Here is an 8622-nt window from a genome sequence, read left to right on the forward strand (position 1 = left end):
ATTAAGACCATTGCTTCAGCCCTGCCCACACCTGTGAGCAGTTCATATCTGATTCCAGCTGGGTTGTGAGGGATTTTGAGGAACCCAGTCCAGAGCAATGAGGTTCTCAGAGAAATAAATGCATAAATTAAAATCTTTTCTTATCTCCTTGAGCATGCGGAAGGTAAATGGAAGATGAAGGACAAAGCTATTCCCGTGTGTTATAAAAAAAACTGTATGTAGCAGAAGTATGAACTCAAAGCTTTTCTGGAGTTTAGATAATACTTTATATGTGCGTTATCTTGAATCTCAGGAATTGGTGGTGAGATTGTCAGGAAATCTTATGCAAGGCCAGAGGCTAAGGTCTAAAGGTCCTGGGGGGTGAGAAACAGGAGCCTTACGTTTCTTGTCATTAATCTGTCATTCTCTTAACCTCTGTAAAGTAGAAGGAGGATAATACTACCAAGTTATCTTGTTCTGAATGTGGAAAACAAGTATGTAGTGGTTACCTATGGTCAAGCAAATTTTCTGCCTTCAGTAGTGGAAAAATCCCAATTCATTTCTTCTGACTCTTTTCACCTGACTGTTCCTGATGGTTTCATCTACCAATATGCCTAACACTAAGCAGGCTTTGTAGTAGTTATGACCTGTAGTCATACTTCATTAAAACGGAAAACTATGTGTATTTAAGTTATTTGTACTGTTGCTTTATAGAATCTAAGGCTGACTAAATGAGTTAGATGATAAACCTGCTCTCCATAGGTTAGATCAATCCCCATTAACAGGAACAATTAGTGCCTACACATAGAAACTTGAGTAAGTCACCAGGTAAGTGCCTTCAGACTGGTAGTAATTGATTGCCAACAGCAGCGGATTTGGGATGCTTATTATGCAGGTCAGCTGTGTATCTCCCTGTAGGCAGAGCTGCCTGCACACATCATTTGGAAGTAGTTTATAAGCCACCAGTGCTACGTAAGCCACACTTGAGGAGGCTGTGCTTTAGTGAATGTATTTTGTCTGTACTACAAACACAGCTGTCAGCATTTGGGGGCTGTAAGTAAAAACAACTGGTGTATGTGTAGCATGCAGTTCTTAATTTGAAAGGGAAACTTTTTTTTTCTTCTCTGATGTAATGACTGGTGAAGAATTATATGGTTGTTAAAGTAATTTCTGAAAGCTAGAAGTCTATATCCTGTACATATTACCTACTCTGCCACACCAGTCTGCACAACGTGAGAAAATTCAAGTTCAGAGGTATTCCTCATCAGACCTAGAATTTCCAATTAGTTTCCTGTTTCAGTATTCCCACGAGCCAACTAAGACCTCAGTCTGGTCCTGCTGCTTTGGTAGGTTTTGATCTTTCAGTGTCTTATGCACACACACACACACACTTAAATGGAGGAAAAGTCCCAATGGGACGTTTGTGCTCAAAAAGTAGTGTAAACCCAGAACAGAGATCTGTCTGACTTGTAACATATCACAGACATGCTAATATGCTTAAAGGACTGACACTGCAGAAGTTGGAGGCCTTAAGTAAGTAACAGATGGGGGAGGTTCCAGCCATCTGTGAATGAGGTAAGAATTTTTGTTTGACACTAGTCTGAAGGAACTTTAATAATTTCATTTTCTTGAGTGGCATGCATTCCTGGTAATTTTACTGCTCAGACTGGCTCTATATATGTCCACTATATGTGGAAATGAAAAAGCTTCGGGAGCCTCTTTGTACTGCAGAGAGGCACAGATAGTGAGGAATATCAATCAAATATTACTCTTGGGTCAGTGCATTTTATCTTCTCACAGGGAAATTTAACAGCTGAAACAGAATCCATTTTTATTGAGGAAGTTTTTAGGGTATATCATTTCATTAGCTGTTTGGAAGGAGATGTTCCTTAACATAGCTTAATCTGCTTAATGCAACAACCTATATCTTAATTAGAATCACACAGTCAGTATTTCATGAATTGTATCTGCAGTGGTGCATTTGCCTTGGAGATAATGTGTGCATTAATCGTGAGCAAGACAGCCCAACTAACTTGATTATAAAGCTTCTCTTGATGAGGTGTTTGACCTATGCAACAGAAGTTTATCAGTATTTTGTTTAGATCTCAAAAGTGTAGAATAAATATTTTATTCACAAAGTGTAATTTAGTTAGTTGACATAAGCTGTGTCAGAGTAAGGTACTTATTTTCTCGGGCAGTAACTGAAGCACAATCTGAAGTAGGAAAAAAAAACAAAATTCTAATAGTTAAATATTTCTATAGCTTTACACCTGATCTATCTTAGCTTAATTGTGAAAATCTTCCAAGATGATAAAATAAAAAATATTCTGTCATCTCTTGCTCAACCTTAGAATATCAAGTCATCAAACCCCTTTAGACTTAGGCTTGCTATATACTACACAATGTTTGCTCTTACAGTGTGGATGCAGTTTATAGCAGCAAAAAAAGCACACTTGCTGGAACACTCTGTGCTGGGTCTCTGAGTGAAATAAACTAACCCAGCGAAGACATTTTTCACCGCTCTGATAGTGCCTATACTAACATTTTTATTGCATAGAAATGTTACACCAAAATCAAATCTGCTTGGTAGTGAAAGCCTCTCTATAAAATTGGCCCATACTGGGACAAAATCAAAGATCTAACCTAGCCCTTCTAATTGTAGTGTTGAGAGAAAACCACTCTTATGGTATCCACACTGTTTAGGAGAGAAGTCAAAGAAGAAAAGTTATTTGGCATCCGTTGCAGGCAGAGGCAAGCAGATTTTCAAAACATGTTGGATGTCAAATTCACCTGTGAAAGAGGGTTGAAAAATAGGCTAATATTCTCACTGGACTTCAAGATGTGTTACTGTTCTAGAAAGTCATTCTAACTGCACATTACCCCCTGTGCATCAGAAGCCTTATGGCTGAAGCACGGTCCAGTAACTAGAAAGAAAAATGGCTCAAGACTCATCAGTGAACACAGATCTGGCAAAAGAGCCTACTTAAGTTTAAATTACAGCTTTAAGTTGACATAGATATAAAACTGATGTAGAATCAATATCCAGTTCTTAATGAAGTAACTGTAAAGGGCACATTTACCACTACAAATCCAAACTTCTTGCATGATAAAGAATTTGACAATCTTTGGGACTACAGAGGAGGAACTTAGTGAACTCCAGTAATAAATAAATAATAATAATACAACTGTGCATCTAAACATTATGCGAAATACTGTCTAATGATAAGCTGGTATCTCTAACTTCTACTTAGGGGACATAACTGGGACAAGATGATAACCAGAGCCATAACGGAGCCATTTAGGCTGTGTCTGTACTAGTAATGGGCCAGAAGCATTCTCCAGCCCTGAAGCCAAATTGTACAATGCGTGCATTTTCATACAGGTAATCTTTTCTAGCCCTGGAGAGCAGGTGGCTTCATCAGAATTGCTGCTAAAAGTTTTGCCTGGCCCACACTAATCCCTGAGCCATGCTTGGGCACTATCTGGGAGAATAGCCAGATTAGCTGAAAGGAGCCAAAATGCAGGTTGTTAAACCTTGGTAGTGATTTAATAATTACTAGCGATAATGTAGTGGTGTTCAAGGTCCATGCCCTCGTTTCACTGGAAAATATCTGGCCTTAGACAATGCCTCCTTCTGCAATTTAACCACGTATCTCAAGGGAGTGCTGTGACTGCTGCCAGAGGGAAGTGGCCCTCACTGATCGGGTGTAGCCGGAGCAAAGCCACCCAGGCAGCCTGCCTTCCTCTCACAGAGCAGCTCTCAGGCCCCTGCATTGCCTTCCTTCTTTCCTCCACTGTTAGGAAGATAAAACTCATGCCGGAGTTTCTTTGCACAGGGGACTAAGACCATTTCCTCACCCCTGCCTACACCTGTGAGCAGTTCACATCTGATTCCAGCTGTGTTGTGAGGGATTTTGAGGAACCCAGTCCAGAGCAATGAGGTTCTCAGAGAAATAAATGCATAAATTCTTTCCTTATCTCCTTGAGCACGTGGAAGGTAAATAAATGGAAGATGAAGGACAAAGCTATTCGCATGTGTTATAAAAAAACTGTATGTAGCAGAAGTATGAACTCCAGAAAAGCTTTGAGTTTAGATAAAACTTTATATGTGTGTTATCTTGAATCTCAGGAATTGGTGGTGAGATTGTCAGGAAATCTTATGCAAGGCCAGAGGCTAAGGTCTAAAGGCCCTGGGGGGTGAGAAACAGGAGCCTTACGTTTCTTGTCATTAATCTGTCATTCTCTTAACCTCTGTAAGGTAGAGGGAGGATAATGCTACCAAGTTATCTTGTTCTGAAGGAGGAAAACAAGTATGTAGTGGTTACCTATGGTCAAGCAAATTTTCTGCCTTCAGTAGTGGAAAAATCCCAATTCATTTCTTCTGTATCTTCTCACCTTACTTTTCCTTATCATTTCCCCTTCTACAAGGCCTGCTTAGCGTTAGACATACTGGCAGTAGTTATGACCTGTAGTCATACTTTAATAAACACAAATCTGTATGGATTGAAGTTTTGCCCTCTTTTACCAGAACACATCTGGCCTTAGACAACACCTGATTTTGCAATTGAACCATGTACCTCAGGGGAAATTAAAGCTGTTACATTTGTTTCCAGAATCAGTGAAGCTTGGCAACCTCATTGTGAACACACATTACCATGAGATGATGCTGTTACACTCGGTACCTCATAATGAATTGTAATATTGCATCACATTTTGCAAAATGACTCTGATTAAAATTTATTTAGGAAATTCAATTACGGGGTCTAAAAGGCCCGATCAGATTCAGATTCCTCTGTGAGGGGCACTCGGCAGAAAGAGCAATCCTTGTCCTTTTGTGATTGAATTTTAAACTGGGTCAGGATGTAGTAACAAGTTTAATAAACAGGAAGAAAGCATTCAGCATGTACCAGGGAGGAAAATGAAAAGAACAATAAGAATATATAGGGTAGCTCCTAACAGGGTTAAGTTAGGAACGTCTGGACATTCAGTTATGAATTAAAAATCGTAAGGCATTGTGCTGCTTTCACTGTAGGCATGATGACAAACTGATTTGTGTCTAAATGCACTTCTGAAAGGGGTCCCTGTAATATTCATTTTAGACTCACATTATAATGGATTGAGCTTGCAAGTGTCTTTTATTTAAGGGAATATTTCTTACATGTAGTGCTTGAATGTGAATGTTGGCCGTTGCCGAACTCATAACCATACCCTCTAGTTTCATTTCTTAAGTGACCAGATCACTGTCTGTGTATGTAATGAACCTTATTGTCATGCCACTTATGTCTTTGCAGGTCCTTCTTTTTCTTCTTCCGTCCGTGTGGCTGTAAGAAATATTTGGCCCTAAGTCTGTGCTTTTATTCACCAGAGAGCAAGTGGGTTAATATGAGGAAGGTATTTGTCATCCAACAACCTTCATCAGCAGAGGAGCAAAGGGTCTGAGTCCTTAAGATGGTCTGGCTGCCTTTATGGCTGTGAATGTAACCGTTTGGCAGTAAGTGCCCTCTGTGGTGTGGGAGAAAAATCCATCCTGCTTGGTTAGCATATGGCCAGCCTGCAGATTAGGAGTGCTAGCTGCACGGGAAGTGCTACAAAGCACTTGGAGAGGGACAAGATAAGGTGTGTAGAAAGGGAAAAAGGCATGGTGTGAGAATGTAGAAGAATATACTCTTACATAATTCATGGTGGAAGTACGCTGGCGGGGGTGTACCAGGCTGCATACATCTGCAGAAGGAATATGTAGACTGCCTGAAGAGGATGCTAAAAGGGTGCGTAGGTTGAGTTTTCACCAGCAGCGTCCTAAATAGATTGCTCTCCTGATGATTTCGGGGGTGCCCCAAGACAATGACGAGCTAATCTTGGGAGCATGACCCATCAGTTCATCTCTTTATTCTACGTGATTTACAAGAGCTGCCTATAAAGCTGCAGAGTATTAAAACTCTCTCTTCTTTCTCATGTTTGAACCTAATGCCTTTCAAGTCTTACAGACAGGCTATGTTGGAGGTTTGCAGACATTTATTTTCTACTAAATAGTGACATATCCATTCTAGGAGCCTGGGATTGGAGCAACTTTGAAATCATCGTCTTTCTCATTTTTGAGTACAGAGTTGGCGTAATGCCTCTGACAGCAATGCAGAATAAAACTAGTGATGGTCATGGAAGAGCTGGAGCCCCTCTTATAGACTTTTACAGCACTTATAGAAAGACAACAGAAACATGGAGTTGCATATGAGCAGGCTGTTTCAGAAAGAATGAAACTTGGGAAGCTGAGTTTTCTGTTCAGTTTTAGACACTGTTCTGTAGTTTCACCCTCCCAGTGCAATAACCTGAGCCCACCTCTCCATGCCTTCCATCTGCTTGGGCAAGTGACAGCGTGAGCTGTGGCTAATCCAGTTAGCCATATGCACAAGCTGGCTGGCCAGCACGTGTGCCCACTGTCATCTGGCTCATGCTAAGCACAATACACTGCTGTTTTCTACCTACTTTTTCCATACTCGGGGATTAGTTTGTGTCTCCTTCCACTGTCCAGCACTGAGAAAATAATACGAACTTAAATAGCTGTGGCTGTATTAGGCCTACTTTTGGGGTGCACTGCTGCATGTTTTAAGGCCTTAGTCACTTGACTGAGCAGAACAGATACCTTTGGATCGTTGTTTAGATCCCATCAAACACAGTTTTTTTAATGCTTGCTTTCTGTAAAAACAGGGCTGCATGGAAAAAGAATAAACAAATCCCAGGTTTCTTCACAGTAAGAACTGGAATGTAGCTGAGTTGTCTGCCTTTACTGGGAGACAAGGGAATGCTCTGATTTCCTAATCCACAGAAAGTCCTTCAAATTTCTGTCCTTTGTTCAAGGGTTAAAATCAGCTAATGTTGGCAGTAGTGTAACTGAGAACTTCTGTGTAATTTAAAATAAGTTAGCTTTTAGATAACAATGAAAAATAATAATAAAAAAAACACAAGAAAAAATAATGACTTTTTAGATTCAGTAAGGTTAATGTAGGGGAAACAGTCACGAATGAGAAAGAAGGTGTGTAACAGTGAGAAAAGTCAAAGCTTCCTTGAGATTGCTTGTAAAGTGAAGGACTATCCTTTTTCTTGTCTGTCAAACTGTTTTTGCAGCTTTATTATAGATGCATCATAGAAACAAGGGCTAGAAGAGGCTTCAAGAAATCCTGTAGTCCAAACCACTACGTTCAGTGAGGCTCGTTCAGATAACTGGAGCGTTATAATTGTCAGCACCCGACACGGGCATGCTGTGTGCTACAGGAAGCTGCTTTCAGCTGCTGCTGTGGCACTGATGGAAGCTGCTGGGCCCCCAGGCTGACCCGGCACCTCCCTACTGAAATGAAGCTGAAACCTCGTCTTCACGTCTTCATTCACAGCTCCCTTGGGGGAGAGGGAAAGAAAATCTGCACTGGTTTTAACAGCTGGCACTGAATAGAGGAGAGGGTTATAAATAAATGTAAATGAAGAATGAGGGCATGCGACTAGAGCCAGGAAGGTCACGTTTTGGTGTGCCAACAGATGAGCAATGCTGAGTGGCATTTGAGAAAATGTCACTCTGAATGTGTAGACATGATGATGATGTCAAAAGCAGCTCATTTGAATTGGGATTCGGGAGGATCCTCTATTTAAATCCTGTCTGAGCTACTGTCAGGCTGCATGACCTTCTGGAGCTCCATGGGTCAAATGGGTCTTTCCTGCAACTAAATCGACTACAATGGAATTATTCTGGGAGTGAACTTGATTTCTCAGACATCAGTCAACACAGCTGGTTCACTGGGTAGCAGAAAGAAAAAAAACATAGATGTCACTGGAAAACATGCATCTGAACGGAGCCTTTTAGTGCTCACAAAACTAGAACAGAACCGCACAACTGTTTCCTAAAATGCATAAATAATTGTTGATGGTGGTTTATTGGCAATAAACTCTGTGAAGGTAACTTAAGGCTTTTTTTCCAAGGTAATTAGTAGTGTCATTTTCTTTTTCAAAAGAAATGTGATTATTATGTATGTTGTTTATAACTTTAAAGATGATTGATGTGTCTTTAAATATTCTGGCATAGATTTTTTTTTTCTTTAAAAAGACTTATAATTGACTCAGGAATACAGCACAGGGCTGCAGAAAGGTAAGCTTCTTCCATTGAAAATGCTTTTGGAGTCAGATTAAAAAATAATGGTGGTAATTAATGAAAGAATTTTTACTAAAAGTAGTTAAACAACATAAGCAGAGGATAAAACTATCTGTAAAATGGAAACAGGGATTGCTTCTAAATTGGAAGCTTTCTGCTTCTTCAGATGGAAGCTTTTAGAAACCACAAATTTATGGATTTGGGGGTAGAAATATCAAGTGATTTGCCTCTTTGTGGCAAATGGAGTGAGGGACTGGTGTTCTCTAACTGATGTTTAACTCCACTATTTACGTTTAATCATAAAAGTAGTGGAAATTCCAAGTGCTATTTCTCCTTGTTTCACCAGGACCTCTACAAAGTTAGGAATGCACTTCTTCAGATTTGAAATAATGAAGTTGGCTTGTGATCATGTTTTCAAGGCTAGCCGAAAGGAAACTAAATGCTGATGTCTGAGCACCTGTGTCACTAGGAGAACTTCGGGGAGTTTAGAGAGTGTAAAATTGCCCTGGACA

At 40.2% G+C, this 8622-nt stretch overlaps 1 long non-coding RNA gene across 1 annotated transcript; it reads left to right on the forward strand.

Annotated features, from left to right (window-relative positions):
- Positions 1-57: 57 nt before the first annotated feature.
- LOC121063765 lies at positions 58-8622 on the forward strand. Its single transcript, XR_005816193.1, has 3 exons — positions 58-1325; positions 1463-1554; positions 7099-8622. It is a non-coding gene; the product is annotated as an uncharacterized LOC121063765 (long non-coding RNA).

Source organism: Cygnus olor, chromosome 1 (assembly GCF_009769625.2).
Source record: "Cygnus olor isolate bCygOlo1 chromosome 1, bCygOlo1.pri.v2, whole genome shotgun sequence".
In the NCBI taxonomy this organism is placed as follows: Eukaryota; Metazoa; Chordata; class Aves; order Anseriformes; family Anatidae; genus Cygnus; species Cygnus olor.